Below are 18,208 nucleotides of genomic sequence, written 5' to 3'. Positions count from 1 at the left end.
TAAAGGCCACAGCCTCCTTTACTCAGACCACAGAGGAGCTGACACAATCATGCTTTCAAAAAGACCTGTGGAAAGCACCACCTGAGAGCAATGTATCTATTTATTAAGGCAGTAAAGGGGTGAGGGAAGGGAGAACATGCACCCCTAACCTCAAGAGACAGATATTAAGACAGGAAGATTAAAATCAATATCCATAAATGGCATGATGTGATAGAAAAATAATAAAATCTGGGAAGGAATGAACTGTCACATAGCACAAGACCAATGGCCAATTTTGGAACCTCTGCCTCTCCAAACCCCTCCTGCCTAGCTAGGCACCAGGGAGACATTCAGTCAATAAAAACTTATTGAGCACCTACAAATGCCATGTTTGCTAGACACTGGGGGACAGCAGCGAATGAAGACAACAGCCAAAAATCTCTGCCTCTGATTCCAGAGGACACTGGAGAAATAAGGGACAGAACAAGTAATTGCTAAAAGCTGTTAAATGACAAGACGTAGTGAGAAGGAACTGGAATTATCTAATACTCCAACAGATATTTGCACACTAACATTCATAGTGGCATTGTCCACAATGGCTAAAATGCTCAAGAATCCATCAACAGACAAATGGACAAACAAAATGTGGTATATACCTACAACAGAAAATTATTCTGCTGCAAAAAGGAATGAAGCTCTGTTACATGCGACAACATGGGTGAAACTTGCAGATGTCATGTTGAGTGAAATAAGCCAGCCACAAAATGAAAAATCTTGTATGATCTCACTGATATGAACTAATTAGAATAAACACATTTGTAGAGGCAGAAACTAGAATACAAGTTACCACGGTGCAGGGTGGGTCTAGGGAATGAGGAGTTAATGCCTACTTGGTAGACAGTTTCTATTTGGGATAATGGACGCGTTTGAGAAATAGATGGTGGGGACGGAAGTGCAACATTGTAAACGCAATTAACACCACTGAACTACATATCAGATATGGTTAAAAGAGGGAAATTATAGGCTGAATAAACGTTACTAGAAAACATTTTTATAAAAACCACAGGACTGTATAACACAGTGAACCCTAATGTAAACTGGAGTATAGTTAATAGTATAATTATAGTAATAGTCTTTCATCAGTTGGAACAAAGGTGCCCCACTAATGCAAAGGATTAATAAGAGGGAAAATTGTGTGTGTGTCAGGGGGGTTCTGGAAACTCTGTATTTTCTGCATGAATTTTCTGTAAACTTACAGCTCTCTAATTTAAAAAAGACATCAATAAAACAAACTTTTTCTCAATACAAAGGTATTATTATATTCTAGTTTGAACCAAAAATTCTCTAGCTACATTTATTACAGGATTTCTGGCAAAGTTTACTCAGGCCCCTCTCCACACTGGGGCTGATGACGAGCTAGGTCTAGAGCTAGAAACACAGATGAGACATGGTCGCTGCTCCCTACAGAGTGATGAGCAAAGCAGACATATAAATTTGTGCTGTAAGTAGAAGGTAACATAACAGTTAAGACTAAAAGGAAAATACCGGTGGTCCATGTACCACCTAAAACGCTCATGTTATCATTTGCAATTATCTTGCACGACGCAGAGCCACTGAAAGACATCAAGCAGAAGTTGGTGTAATAGTCCAAAGTCAGTCTGCTCATTAAAGCCCTCCCAGATGTAGTCTGATGAAATTCAATTTCCTAGAATGGGAACAGGCATCATGTTTTTGGAGGAAGGTGCTCATTTCACCTCTGTTCCCCCTCTGCCTGCCTCCCCTATCTCCTGTGATCGTTAGGTCCCAGCATGACATTTCCATTGCTCTCCTCTAACTGAAATGCCATCCATTCTTCAAAGCCCAGGTTATTCAGGAGAGAGGCACACTGATATTGGTTGGGGGATCAGCAGCTGATATACTTTAAAATTTCCTTTAGCAGTTCACCTCTCAAAAGTTTGATCCTTGGACAAGAAGCAGCAGCATCTTTGCTTGGAATACCTTTAGAAATAAATACAGACTCTCACTCCTCTCCTCTGCCTCCAAGACTCACTAAATCAGGGCTGTGGTTTACAAACACCACCTATGTGATTCATATGGACAACCAATTTTATAAAGCTCTGACCTAGGACACTAAAACCAAACCAGGAGTCTATGATTATAAAGGGATGACCTTCCACTGGAATCAGGACTTTGGGTGACGTGTCCCAACAATCCCTTAAGCAATATCTTTATGATGTGTTTACAACATCACATGTTGTATCTTCTAACTATAAAGGTGGCTAATTACGTTACTGACTCTATAGCATAAGCCATTGTTATATGCAAACAGTAAAATAGCTGCAAAAACCAGCTGCCATTACCAATCATCCATTTGTAGAGGTGAAAATTGACCTCCTAAACTCTTCCCTGACCTCTCAACTAGGTCCCAACTGACTGAAGACTCAGCAAATTTTCCAGAGGCTCTGGGCAAGCATCAGTTCATGATCACTCTGAAAATAGGAAGGGAAGCTTAGGAGAAACTCTTAAAGAAAGCCTGAGATGGGGCCCTGGGCCAAGGGGTGGTTGGGGAGAGACCCCAGGTTCAGAAGCATGAAATGTCAACAATACTTTATCCTGCACTATTCACACCACAATATGATCAAATTCATGCTTACAGTTGTTCAGCCCCCAAATCATGCTTGAACCCTATTTTTCTCTCACACTTCACCTGGCCCATCGATAAATCTAATTAACTCTACTTTCAAACCTTAAACATAACCCCAACCACTCCCCACAGCTTCAACTCTACCACCTTAACCAAGCCATTGTCACCATTCACCTAGATATTTCAATAGTGTCCTAACTGGCCTCCCCCTTCCAACCTTGCCTCCCTTCCATCTATTCTCAGCACAGCAACCAGAACAACCCCATAAAGTTAAATCATGCCATTATTCCACTCAGAAAGCCCCAGCAGCTCCCTGTCTCACTTGCAGTGAAAGCCAGAATGCATAGTTCTCTAACGGCACTCAACAGAAAACAAAAGCAAACAAACAAAACTGATAAGAGTTCATGGACAGAAACTATTGGATAACACCATCATAAAGCCAGGTATCATGAACTTGCACACATCTCCCTATTCAAGGGGATCCTTGATGTACTAATAATCATGGAGATTAACCAGGTCACTAACCATGGTGCATGCTTTTCAAAAACCATTCAAACCACTAGCCAAAACGTCTGATGGAAGGAAGCACTGGAGGGATGTGCAGTGTTGGCTGAAAGTGACCAAGGAATGGATAATTTATGAAAATCTTGATTTTTTTATTCTTTTAGCAGAAAAGAAATGTTTTCAACTGCCTTAGCAATTAAACCAAAGCAGAACCAGGAGGACATCACAGTGTGTCATCGCACTCTTTTATGCAAGCAATTGTTGAGGAAGTTCAATTGTATCCGATTTCCTTCCCGTAGAACTAAAAGGCAATTAACTTTTCTGAGTTTGTCTATGTTAATGGCACTGCTCTAAACAATCCAAGTAACTGAAATATGGAAGCCTAAAAAAATCAGTCTAATAAACAAAACCACAAGTTTATGGCAACATTTTTTACAATGTGTTTATATTCTAACAACTGTATAGCACAATACTACACACTGCTAATTACTTTGTTGCCATTATTGTCACATAATTACCATAAACTGTCAAAAGGCTGCCAAGAATCAGCCTCCCTGTCTGAACCTCACCATTCATACAAATTGTAGTTCAGAAATACTTTCAGTTGAGCTTCAATTGGTCCTTTAAAGCAATCAAATAGACAAACTGTAGTCCACAAACAAAATACAGGTCTGAAAAGGACTTGAAATAAATGTTGGTGAGCCCTATTAAAATGATATTAAGAAGAGATTCTATCATCTGACAAAATAATGGTCCCTGGATCTAAGCTAATGGGAAAAAAACAACAGTCAATAGAATTTGACAACTTTTGAAGGACATGGCTATTTTCTCTAAATTGTTGTATTAAGACAGGGACCCTTTACTGAAGGGTGTGATTTCTTCCTGGACACTGTAAACGTAAACACACCTCTTTAATTCACTGAAGGTTATTCACAGCTCATTAGGCTGACTTCTCAAATTGTAAAATAAAGCAAAACCAAATTTCTCTTTTTATATTTTCTGAGAAAATAAATCTATTCTGTGTCTTTCATGGGACTGCTAGAAAAATCAAATCAGAATTCTATGGAAGTTTTCTTGTAATCACTGCTAAATCACATTCATCCAAGCCAGAATTACTATCAACCCATCAATCATTTATTGGATACCTATTTCATGCCAGGTAGTGTCATGGGTATGAGTGATACCAGAATAACAATGTCTGGACTCTTCCCAGATAAAACAATCCACGGAAAACAGAAAACATCTAGAAGTGTTAGAAGGGAAATATGGACAGAGAGCTACAAGAGAATGCAGGATGCGACACAAATTGCATGACTAAAGAAATAGCTGAATGATGATAATGGCTCACATTCCTACACAAATTATCATGTGCCCACTCTGTTCATAAGTGCATGCAATATATCAATTTATTTAATAGTCATAACAACACTATGAAGTGGGGCCAATTATTTCTTCCTTTTAAAGACCTAGAAACATAGGCACAGAGAATTTACGTAACTTGCCTGAGGGCACAAAGCTAATAAACAGGAGAGTCTGGACTTAAATCTAGCATTGTGACTGCAGAGTTCATACACTGAAATACCATGCCATGCTGAGCCTGAACAGAATATCTGAAGGGGGAGACAGAGGAATGAACTATGTCTTCCTTAAGGGAGTGGGGAAAGTTTCCCTTGAGGGTCTGACATTTGAGTTGATCCTGAAGGATGAGAAGGGATTCCTCAAAGGAAGCAGATGAAGGAAGGCACTGCAGGCAGGCACAAAGGCCTGTGAAAAGGTTTCTTTGAGCAAAGATAAGAAGTTCTGAGAGTTGGACCACAAGGCCCATGGTCAGTGTGGAGGGACAGAGTGGTAGGAGGTGAGAAGCCAGAGTGGACAGGGCCCAGAGAGTGAAGAGCCTTATGCACCAGGATTATGGGTCATACTTGATCCTGGGACAAAAAGGGACACTTCCCAGATGGGGTGAGAGGAGGGAGGTCTTTGGCAATCCTTCACTCCAGTGCCCACTTACTCCTAAAGTAATTGTTCCAGAATGACATTTTGCTTGTCACTCCCAATGAGTTCCTCATAGATTCTCCCACCCCCATTTATACCCAATGACTTCACTGTTGGAATCACAGTGACATCTAGACCACCTGATCAGACTTTCTTTAGGATGACACCCCAGCTATACACACATCCCTCAAAATCCTCTTACATCTACAATTCATCTTTACTGGCCAGCTCCAAAGGAAGAAATATACTTCTTCTTTCTTAAATCGAGTTTCTCCTTTCACTTTCTGCCTTTGTCCCAGCCTTACCTATCTGTCCACAACATTCTTCATCTCCACCTATCTGTGGTCACAGTGAATTCTCTCTTTTCTTCAAAACTCTCTTTCAATTCAGCCCCTTCATCTGCCATCTTGCTTTCCTCCTTCTGTTCACAACCCAAACTGCCTGCATGAGTATCCCATACCCATGACCCCATCATCATAGCTTAGCCGCCTGCAAGCTGTCCTCATTTAATCCCCTGAAAAATCTTACAGGGTTAAGAATTAGACCTGGGTTTGAGTCATAGCTCCACCACACATAAGCTAAACCACCTTAGACAAGTCAATGAACCTGTACCAACCCTCAGCTTCCCTATTTAAGAAATGGTAGCGGAATCTACCTCAAGGCTTACATGAAGAGTAAATGAATCAATGTATGTAAAACCCTCACCCTAACGCCTGCCCATAGCAAGGGTTCAATAAATTTCACTGTCATTAGCAACAATAATGATATTGCCATAGATCTTATTCTCGGTTTCTCTCTTTTCGAGTTCTCTTTGCAGTTTTTCCTCCCTGATCTTAAATGAGACCATGCTTTACGGGTTCTCCTCTTCCATTCTGCTATCTTCATGCTCTCTGACAGGAAAAATACTTTCCTCACCTGATCCGATCCGGGTCCCAGCAGCACCACGGACAACCACTCCCTCATTTCGGGAACAATTGCCTCTCCCATACTTCCCCATTACCACACACTCTTGGTTCGCCTTCTACCTCATTAAATAAATACTCCTCTCTCCATGGCCCAAGCGACTTCTATCTCAGTCCCTTCCTAACAGTTAAATGTGGGTCATTTTATACTTTCTTCACTTTTCTTTTCTTCTCTCTCTAAGCCTGCACCCCCTTCTCTAGGTAGTCAAATCTCATGGCTTTAAATATCTGATACATGATGATAACTCATACATTTTTTATGTGTGGCACTTACCCTTCTGCTGTGAGGTCCAGAACTGAATATCCAATTTCTTACTCAACATCTCCACATGAATACCTGATAAATATTTCACACTTAACCATGATCAAAACAAAAGCTGTGATGCCTGTCTCTCAGATCCAACCTGTTTCACCTCTGGTCTTCTCCAGATCAATGAATGGCACTACCAGGCTCCTTCCCCCCAAAACAGACACATGTTCAAACCACCAATACTCCTACCTCCAAAATATATTTTAGGTCTGTTCTTTTCTCTGTCAGTATACCACCACTCTGGTCCCAGCTTCCATCAACTCTTAAGAACCAAGAAAATTATAGAAGCTCTCTCCATGGTCTCTCTGCTTCCAATCCTGCCCATCCATAATCCACTTCCCACACAGCATCCAGGGTCTTTCTAAAGATCTATCCCTTGCCCTCTCCAACTACACCAAAATAAAGTCCAACAACCCTATCATCTTAAGGAGAAAAATAATATCTCATAAACCAAGTAACTTGCCCAAGGTCACACAGCTAGTTAGCAGCAAGGATGAAACAAGAACCAGTCTCCTTTGCACAGGCCAGGGCTTCCTTGCCCCACAGCTTCAAACCCAACTCTTCTTGCAGCATTTATATTGCCATACTGTGTTTAATAACACTGGCTACCTATATCTATTCCAGTTGGGTTGGCAACAGAGCAGCACAGAAGTTCAGGCCTGAGGTTATTCAATCAACATCGTCAGGCCATGATCCTCTCCAGCACCAGCTCTGAGTGCTTAATATTGAGGATAATAAAATGCAATCTGCAGAATCCATTTATATTTTCATCATGTCATCAGAAAACCAGAAGGCACTGTTTATAGCCACAGATTGACAGACTCTACAGAAAAAAAAAATCTAATTAAGGAGACAGCCGATGCTCAAATGCACCCTGGGAATATTAAATCCTCTGATCTAACCATTGCATGATTTAGACACAGAAAATGGGTCAATCCAGGGACATGTGAGTGGGTTTAGCCAAAATTGTGTTTGTACATCCGTAAGTTGTCCTTGCCTTACAGAACAGAAGCTGCAAAGAAAGACAGACGACACTTAAAGTCAGTTTTAACACAGCATAAAACCTTAATGACTGATTTGAGAGAAAGGAGAAAGAGGAGTCCAGAAAGAAAATGGGGTAGTGAATGTTTCTGGGTTAAGTGTGTTGTTTCCATTTCAAAGAACGAATATGTACTGCAGCCATAGTGCTATTTTTACCTGGGTATCATTTTCCTCCTTAAATAAATAGTTCACTTCTGGAGTAATTTTGGCAAATCAGTCTATGTAAGGCTCATTTACATATACTGGAGTATGAAACCCCTGAATCAAGAAAATCTGGGTTCAAGTTTCAGTTCTGGAACTTAGTAATCATATGGCAGTGGACAAACAGCTTCATTCTTCTGAGCTCACTTCTTCATCTTTGAAAAAAACAGAGGAACTTGCTTTGCACAGTTGCTAAAAGGAAGAAATCATCTGTGGAAGCCATCTAGGAGGAAACTTAGTTCTTCAGTGCACAAAAAATGGCTGTTCTATTGCTTTATTTCCCCCCTCAAAGCTTCATATCTAAGAAACAGGTCTTGAAGGAAAAAAATCAACAATGGAGTGTCTAAATCATGTGGTTGCAATTTTTGTTCAGAAATACTGGTCAGGGCAAGGAGATTATAGTTGAGACAAATCTATCACTTCACCAATGGATGTGCCCTTGTGAGAACTGGGTACAAAATCACACAGGGAAGCTCATGTGATAAACACCTATAATACAGGTGTCTAGGTTAGATTAGACCATGAGGAGATGATTCTGCAAATCGTAAATAGGACACATTTTATAAGAAAACTGGCCTTCACAAAGTCAGTATCATAAAAAAATGGGGGGAGGGGATATTGCTCTATTAAAATAAGAAACTTAAGAGATATAACAACCAATTGCTATATACCCTCCTTGATTAGACCTTTATAAAAGAAATGATATAGATGACGTGGGGAACAACTGAGTAAATATGAATATATACTGAATATTTGATAATATTAGGGTTATCACTTTTTACTTTCATTAAGGTGATAATGGCATGATAGTTATGGAGGAATATGTCCTTATTTTCAGAGATTCATGCTAAAGTATTTAGAGGGAAAGGTGTCTGATGTCTGTAATTTATATCGAGATGGTTTTTAAAAATCCTCGGGGTATTTGTGAATGTGTGAGTACATGAGTATGTGTGTGTATGCATATGAAGCACATAGAGAAAATGTTATCAATTGTTGAAACTAGGTGGGGGTGTACGGGTTTCTTTGAACCAATTTCTAGCTTTTTGAACATTTAAAAACATTCACAATAAAATGCTGTTTGGGAGCTAGGCCTGAAAGCAGTTAAGCAGCCCCGAAAGTACTCAGGTCAACAAACTGTCCATTGCCTCTCATTTGTTCCCAGGAGTATTTTTTCATATTTGTTTTCCCTCATAACCATTCTTTACCGGTTCACTATTGGTTACTTCATTTCTGTTTAGTTCACGCTCTCACCTGCTCACTCCATAGCAATGGTCTTTGCCAGCCATCAAAATGACAGGACGTTTAGCACTGAGTATGAAAAGGAAGAGGGTAGGGGGATGAGTCCCTTGGCTCCCTGATTTGGGGCAAAGAACTGGAATTTGAGGCTCCAGGCAGCCCTATATCTGTCGTGGATCTGTCTGAAAGAGTGGTTGATTTCACAATTTGATATTCTAATAACTGAATAATCTTAGCTAAGAATCCAAGTAACCACAAAACTGCTGTACTTTGCCAATATTTTAGAACTCGGCATCTTAAAAGGCATCAGGTTCATGTTAGAAAACTACTAGAATCCACCCAAACAAGTTATTAGATTACCAAATGAAAATAAAACATGGTGAAATATTCATTTAAAGATAGAATGATCAAGTTTTAGCAACCCATCCTTTAAAAAGGAGGCAGGGCTTGGATGGCATACTATAATGACAAGCACAGAAGTGATCAACATAAAAAGGAGAGCAGCATTTAGGAAGAAGGAAAGGAATTATAATTGGGAGGGAGCATGGGAGGCTCCCAGGGTGGCAAAATTCTACTTTTTGACTTGGATAGTGATTACAAAACTGTTTGCCTGAAATAATTCACTAAGCTATGGAACTGTTTTATTTATGTGGTTTTCTGTGATTAAGTTATATTTTACAATTAAAAAGTTTTAAAAGGGAGGTTGGAAATATACAGGCTACCCTCCATAACAGCTCTATCCCATTTTTTTCCTCTCATCAATGACTAAAGAAACTTTTCATTTGATTTTAATCAGGAAAAGGCTTTGTTTGTGTGAGAAAGTACTACATTTAAATATTTTTAGTTCACATGTAACAGGAGTATACCCCATTGAATAATATTCTTCAAGTCCACTACTAAAATAGTAGTTGTGATTACTACATGCCTTTTGTATGGTAGATTTTAAAACAAATGTTTAAATGATGGACAAAGGAGCCAATGTACTCTTTGGCTTCAGAAAATAAGAAAACATATAGCCTTCTGAGAGTTTGTCATTTGAACGGTGTGATGGCTTGGAACTAAGGTACTCCAGAAAAACATATCCTTAAACAATATATTCCTGTGGGTGTGAACCCATTGTAAATAGGATCATTTGATGAGGTTATTTCAGTTAAGGTGTGGCTCACTTCAATCTGGATGGGATTTAAAATTATTGCTGGAGTCCTTTTTAAGCAGAATGAAACTCAGAGAGACAAAGCCACAGAAGGAACAGCCAGAAACTGAAATCAATGAGACCTGGAAGAGAAGGGAAAGACCAGGAAATGATGCCGTGTGCTTTGCCATGTGACAAGCTAAGGGCCAAGAACTGCAAGTATCCAGCCTGGATGTCACAGCTTTTGGAGCAAAAGCATCACATTGATGATGAACTTGATTTGGACTTTTTCCCTAAACTCAAAACTGTGAGCAAGTAAATCCCCATTCATGGTATTTGCTTGAGCAGCCAAGGAAGCTAAAACAGATGCCTCTGGTGGGCACCAGGATCTGGGAATGGCCATGTGCTTCCCGCCCCCTGTCTTCCCTCAGTGGTTCTGTTGTTCCAATCACACACTTGCCCAGCAACATCTGGTCAGAGTTGGTTTGAGACTGAAAGTCAAGACACCTGGGTTCTACCACCTGCCAGCTATTAATAAAGGACTTGAGCAAATTGCTTTACCTCTCTAAGTATAAGATTGCACAAATCTCCAGGCCCTTCTGAACCCTCTTCTACCCTAGAAATGTGCCCCACCCACCCACCCGCAAAAGACATGTTCAATGAAAAGTAACAGGTGTTGGTGAGGATATGGAGACCTCAGACCCTCAAATATCGCTGGTAGGAAGATAAAATGATGTAGCACTGTGGAAAACAGTTTGGTAGTTCCTTACTAAGTTAAACGTAGAATTATCTTACCATGTAGCAATTCCATCTCTCGGTATAGAACCAAATGACCTGAAAGCAGAGATTCCAACAGATATGTGTACACCAATATTCATTGCAGCATTACCCATTATAGCTAAATGGTAGAAACAACCTAATTATCCAACAAATGATGAATGGAAAAACAAAGTATGGTATAATGCATACAATGTATATACATGCAACATAAAAAAGAATGAAATTCTTATCTGTGCTACAACATGGATGAATCTTGAAAACATTATGCCTAGTGAAATAATCAAGACACAAAAAGACAAGTGTCATATGATTCCACTTTTATGAAATATCTAGAATAAGAAAATTCACAGACAGAAAGTAGAGGCTGGAAGGAAGGGAAATGGGGAGTTATTGCTTAATGGGCTTCAAGTTTCTGTTTTGGGTGATAGAATATTTGCTAATGGATGATGCTTTCAATTTATGCCACTGATTGTAGTATTCAAAATTGTTAAAATGCAAATTTTATGTTTTATATATATGTCACCACATTAAAAAAAAAAGTCATGTTCATGGCCTAATCCCTGGTACTAAGAATATAAACTTATTTGGAAATAGGGTCTTTGGAGATGTCACCAGATTAGGGTGGGCCCTCATCCAATATGACCAGTGTCCTTATAAGAAGGGAGAACTGGACACAGACAGACTCAGGGGAGAATGCTGTGTGAGGACCAGGCAGCCAGTGAAGCCCAAGGATTGTTAGCAAACTGCCAGAAGCTACAAAGCAGCAAGGAAGAGTTCTTCCCTACAGATCTGGGACTAGCTTCCAGAATTGCAGGACAATAAATTTCTATTGTGTTAAGCCATCCAGTTTGTGGCATTTTGTTACAGCAGCCCTGGGAAACAAATACCTCTCAATTCGAAAATATGGTGATAATAACAGTATCTTTTATTGAACCTTAATCGACTCATTTGCTCTTCAACCACGATGTTTGAATATGCAGGTTGTGCCGGAGACCAGGTGGGGCTAACCTGCAGCCCAGCTGAGTGGATCAGGTGGGGCTAACCCTCAGCTCAGCTGAGTGGACCAGGTGGGGCTAACCCCCAGCCCGAGCTCCCTTTGCCAAACCAGGCCCACAGAAGTTGCCTGTTCACCTGAAGAAAGAGTTCAATTCTCCTAACTTGCATACCAGCTGCTGTCTCTACGCAAACCCACAGTCCACCCTGAAAAGATGCCCTCTGCAAATCTCCACAGAACGGCTCTAGGGGCTAGCAGGGGCCCTGGTGTAAGTATATTTTCCCTGTTTTCCTGATGAGGAAACTGAAGCACAGACTATTAAGTAATTTGAAAAATTTCACACAGCTAGCTGGCAGCAGTGGCAGGATTCTAACCTGGACACTGTGGCTCCCAAACCATCCACTAACAGCATCCTGTACTCAAATTTCTGTGTCTCTGGTGAATTTTCCCTATTTTTCAGATGGGTTGTAAATAAAGACCTGACTTTCCACTGCCTAAACCAACATCTCTCTTCAGTTTGTCTTTTCTCCTAATGCAGAACACAAAATAAATCCCCAAATCCCAAAAAATGGCAAAAGGTCTCTACAGAGATTTTCAACTTACTCAACGTTTCACCAGGGGTGAAATAATAGCCAACTTTGTGCTGTCACTGGATTTTTATCCTTTTTTAAAAAATAGCACAAAGAATCCAACTTGAAATAATCATGTGTACAACCTGGAATGAATCCCAATGGAATGAAAAATAAATACCCATTAATGGGTGGGGGGGATGGGAAATGAAGGAAGGAAGACAAGATGCCTCATTTAAGACCATTAGGCATTTCTACAAGAAAATATTTCCCTACTTATCTTCCTCTGGTTCTCTAAACTTACAAATGATATATTATGGTAGGAGATCTGTTCTTCTGGCTGATTTGTAATGAAGACAGCAGGTGGTAATCCCAGCCCTCTAAAATGCCATTTATTATTGGGTCTCAGTGACACAGCAGTATGGGGACTAGTTCCAACTGCTGAAGCAGCCGACACCTTGGCTTTGACAGGAGGGAGCATTCTCGGGCTCCACAGTCAGCTCCCCCTCCATTTACCTCCTCAAACAAAGCCCTCATAACAAGGAAGGAGACCTGTTTTCAGGGTGTTCCAAAGAGCTGTAAGAAAACAATGTAACTCTGGACTACACCAGTATAACAAAAGATAAAACACGAAGGCTCTTCTTTATCAATTTAATAAACACCACGTTTGATCAAAGTAACAAACAGCAGGACCCCCTTGACTACACATCATCTTATACATCATTAACCAAAAGACTTGGGACAGTTATAAAAAAATTTTTTTAAAAAGATTTAAAGGGTAACTGTGTTAGGGGGCGCAAGGGTAGTTCGGTGGTAGAATTCTCACCTGCCATGCAGGAGACCCGGGTTCAATTCCCGGCCCATGCATATCCCAAACCAACAAGCAAGCAAGAAACAAAGAAAAATTCAACAATAAGGGATACTCATATGGAAAAAGAATGAAACGTGACCCCCACCATACAGCATACACACACACACACACACACACACACATAAAAGGTAACCGTGTCATTATTATAACACTTGCTATGTACTAGGAAGTCCTTAATTATAATTTGGAATATAATCAAATCATCCTGAGAGACCGCCTGAGAGCAATGGTTTCTGGCAAATGCTTAACAACCAGTTCTCATGAGGTCGAGGCTGGGGCACCGGGTCCCTGATAGGCAGCATTTGCCAATCTGCATCATGTAAATATTCTGACCATGGCCGATTTCAGGCTCTCCACCTGATGTCACTGAACACAGTGTGGGCGAAAGAGGCTCACGATCCTCTCTCCTGAGCCACAGGAGCTACTGTGAACCCCCTAATTGTATTACTATATATTACAGAGCTAGCAGTTCATTTAAACACAGGGTTCCAACTGTGTACAGTTCCTAAATTTCCATGATATTGGTGAACTTTATTAAATAATAATTGGAAACAACGCATATAACTACATAAACATTTAAATGCTCTTGACCCTGCATATCCTGTTATTCATAAACAGAAAACGTCTTCTAGAAAGGAACAAATACTGTGCTGTAAACCTATCATCCTTTAAGATAATGGATTCCAATTTCCGGGCTATAGGTAGAAAGCAGAAAAATAGGTACACACTTTCTTTCTGCAGATAGAAAGCAAAAGCAAAAGGTCACCACTAGATTCCCGAAAATTAGAGCAGTGACAATAATCCAAAGAATAGGACTATCCCAAGCATTTAAAATCAAGTATAAAAGCAGTTGCCATTTGTCGTCCTGCAGTAAATGTTTCTTAGCTTCAGAATATGCTCATTTTCTGGGAAGCCTACACATCTTTCAGTTCTGAAATAAACAACATATGTCTTGCCCCTCTCTTACCGGAGAGCCTAGAATTATAGCAAAGCTGATAATTGTCCCCAATCCATTCTAGTGTAGAGTGATGTGGTTTTTACTAAATAGCTTGTTAAGCAGTTAGCCAGATTGTAATACACTTTTAGAGGACAAAGGGGAAAACAAACCCCATTTCCAACAGTCACACATACTGTCCAAATGAGACTGTAGATGTCTCTTCTAGGGAGGTAGGAAGTAGAACCAGCAAAGCAGTCCAATTGCTATTTTAAAAGCTGATTGACACAGGGCGCTGTTGTTTGTAAAAGAAAGGGAGAACGAATGCTGTTTGAAACAATCAACAGCTCTGTTCCTTCTCTATTTTTTTTTTTTAATTGCTGGAACACCTGCTGCCTTAGTCTCTTCTGCCTCATCCATTATGCAATATGTTGGCAGTGATGGGACTGGGATACGCCATTGACCACAAGGGCAAACCTGAGAAAAAAACCAAAGAAACAGACCCCACATCTCAGAGAACATGCAGTCAATAGAACACTCTTTGCTCCTCCCTACTCAGTGATGGCAGGTCCTTAAAAGATACATGCCCATCTAAACGTACTGAGTTGTCACTGCATAGCAATGGGAGGAGTTAAAATGCAAAGACAGTACTTGTTCTTCACATCCTGTCTTTAGGGGGATTGTATTCATACTTCATGGGGATTGGCCTTCACATTTACTCCCTGGCCCACCCAACAGAGGAAATGCTTGCAGTAGCATTTCCCAAAGTGTATTCCACAGATTCTTAATTCCACAGCCTGTTAAGAGACAGGATGTGGAAAAATGACTCTGTGGTCAAGTAAGTTTGGGGAATGTTGTATTTCAAAAAAAAGTTTTTAAACTTGGAACTTCTTAGATTTGACAGTTGTGCTCGTGTGAACTGAGATCCTCCAGGGGGGCATGAAATACAGTTTTCCCCAACCTGTTAAGCTAAGAATGCATTTTGAGAATAGTCTCTAGTTTGTGGGTCCAGTGATCTGTAGAACTTAAAAAGGGAAAACACTGGCTTTTTTGCAGGGCTAACTAACTCATGACCTGGGAACTGAAAAGACCCTGCCCCCTCAATACACACACACACACACACACACACACACACACACACATGTTTGGTCTTGACTGCGTTGGCCCACAAGGTGCTTTAAAACTTTTGAATAAGTCACTAAAATTAAAAAATCAGGAATTCTAACATTTAAAAGACAGCAACAACTAACCAAAGTTTTTTTGTTTTTTGTTTTATCTTAGGGGAAAAAGTGGACTAATGGGCAACAGTGTGCCCTCAGACTTGCCTACTTGTGCAGAATTCTTTAAACCATGAAAGAAAAAAGAAACCAACCATATAAGACATCCAGTTTACAATCAAGGTGAGGAAAGAAAAGTTGCAGGTGCACTTATATACCTGATCAGAGAAGGGAAACAAGACAAGTGAGTGGGGAGGATTAAAAAAGGAAGACTTCCTAACAGCAGGGATGAGTTCACACTGGCAGGGGGAAAGGAGGAATGTGTGCAGAACTAAAGCACATGGCTGGAATCAATAAATCATAAAAATAGATCATAGTCTGCTTGAAGACATAGATAAAAACACACATTTGCCTGTTTTAACTCAAAAATTAATTGAGGAACACAGCAGTCAGGAATATTGATAAGTAGGTCGGAAGACACCGATAGGGTCAAATCAACCCATTTGGCCATCAAATCCTATTTCTAAGAGAATAGACACTAGATATTTCTTGGATATATGACTAAGAATTCCCAAAACAACTTCCATCAAATGCCAGGTGCAAAAGCAATTAGAGCAAAATTCCTCACCAGTTCCACAGATGGGGTGGCAGGGCTTTCAAGAACCAATGAACCAGTTTGAAAAGAATTCTGGAACCTCAGAGATCCTATTACTAAGAAACAGAAATAGATTTTCAAGGGTTCACTTTTGAAAAGCATTGTCCCACCAGATCTTTCCACCAACGTGGAACATTTATGAAAACCAAGATCATTTTCCAAAATTTATGTAGCTTGCTGCATCTTCCCTAACCTTACCACCTCCCTTTCTGCCTCTAAGGAACAATCGCCTTTCTTTCTTTCCACACAAGTCCTTCCAACCCAGGCCCTTGTTCCTGCCCCTTTTTCCTCTAACCGTCCCTCTCCCTTCTTTGCACTGCTGACCAAGCTGGGAAATCTTCATGAATCCTCTTTGCAATGTCAGTCTTGAGGCAAATATTGTCAAATCTCTTCTATTGTCTAGAGCTCAAGTCCTAACTCCCTAAATTGCTGATCAAGGAACTTGCTATATAAGTTTATTCCTTGTGTGACTTCATACATATTTATGTCATTTTGCATCTGCTTACACCATTTACCATGTATGGAAAAATCTTTACTCTTTATATATGTTGAACTCTGTGTTCAAATTTAAAGACTCAAACACTGCAAGACTTCCCTGACGTTCCACTAGTCCATATACCCAGTGTAAACCAAATTTCTCCTTGACTTCTGACGCACATACTGTCTTCTGTACTTGAAATAAGGTAGGATTTATAATCAGAAGATCTGGGCTTACTCTTACCCCCAGCACTAACCAGCTATGTGAACTGGAACAGATACATCTGCTCTAACTCTTTCCTTACCTATAAAATACGGGAAAATGAAGCACTGATCTGACCAGAAAGAGGTAAATGAGATTATATGTATAAGAGCACATTGGAAACTGTAAAAGTTCAAACAAATGTAATATGCAAAATGTAATTTACATTGAGTTGTCATTCAAAAATGCATGTTTTGTTCCTGTGTCCTTGAGTAGATTCATTCATTCATTTACTAAGCACCTACTCTCTGCCTGAGATTGATGTGGGCCCTGAACTCATGTCTTGGGATCCAGGCCCTGAACTCATGTCTCCTACTTTCTAGTAGGTGAGACAGATAGTAAACAAAATACCACAGTGCAAGACAGCGAAATTACCTATGAGGAAAATAGAGCAGGATAAGAGATGGAAAGTGGCAGAGAGGGAATTGCTACTTGAGACATTTGAACTTGAAAAGGCTTCTCTGAGAAAGTGACACTCAGAGACCTGAAAGAAGAAGGGAGTGAGCAATGCTAAAATCTGTGGAAAAAACATCCCAGGCAGAGGAAATGCAAGTTCAAGTCACAAAGATGGGTGTGAGCAGGGAGTGCCTGGGAAAGGAAAGAGTGTAGTTGGAACAGAGCCAATGAGAGTGGCCAGGCGAGAGGACCAGGCAGAGAGGCAGCCAAGCGCCTTGTGGGCCACAATAAGGGCTTTGGGATTTATTCTCGGTGCTGTTCAAAGCCACTGAAAAGAGGGTTTCAAGCAGGGAGTGATGTAATGTGATTAACATTTTAAGAACTACTCTGGTTACTATATGGAGAATTTGCATGGGAGGGTGGGGGAGGAGGCGGCCAAGAGTAGGAGCTGAAAGACCAGTGAGATCACAACTGTGTAGGCTTGATGAGAAAGGTGATAATGTGGACTGGGGTGGAAGCTGAGGAAGTGTTAAAAGTGGTCAGATTCTAAGTTTATTTTGAAGGTAGAGGCTAAAAGCCTGACTGATATACTAGCAATATGTGAGATATCAGGAAAGAAGAAGGAAGAGGAGGAGGGGAAGAGAAGATACAGGAGGAGGAGGAGAGAGATGAGGAAGAGGAGGAGAAAAAGAAGAAGGAGAAGGAGGATGAGAAGAAGAAGAAAAGGTCTCTAAGTTTTGGCCTTGAGCAATAGGATGCATAGTGGTACAAGCTATAAGATAGGGATTAGGGTTGATATGGTGTTCTAGTTTGCTAGCTGCCGGGATGCAACACACCAGAGACGGATTGGCTTTTAATAAAAGGGATTTATTTTGTTGGTTCTTCAGAGGAAAAGCAGCTAACTTTCCACTGAGGCTCTTTTCTTACGTGGAAGGCACAGGATGGTCTCTGCTTGTCTTCTCTCCAGGCCCCTGGGTTCCAACAACTTTCCCCGGGGTGACTTCCCCAAAGGCCTGGGCTGAGCTGCAAGTGCTGAGATGAGGAATGCTGAG

General features: G+C 40.5%; 1 protein-coding gene across 18 annotated transcripts in view; it reads right to left on the bottom strand.

The window, feature by feature from the left end:
- LIMCH1 (LIM and calponin homology domains 1) overlaps nt 1-18,208 on the bottom strand; it is a 388,350-nt gene that overhangs the window by 239,737 nt on the left and 130,405 nt on the right. The gene's annotated exons all lie outside the window — the stretch shown is intronic.

Source organism: Tamandua tetradactyla, chromosome 19, assembly GCF_023851605.1.
Source record: "Tamandua tetradactyla isolate mTamTet1 chromosome 19, mTamTet1.pri, whole genome shotgun sequence".
In the NCBI taxonomy this organism is placed as follows: Eukaryota; Metazoa; Chordata; class Mammalia; order Pilosa; family Myrmecophagidae; genus Tamandua; species Tamandua tetradactyla.
This window is presented reverse-complemented; position numbering and strand designations above follow the sequence as displayed.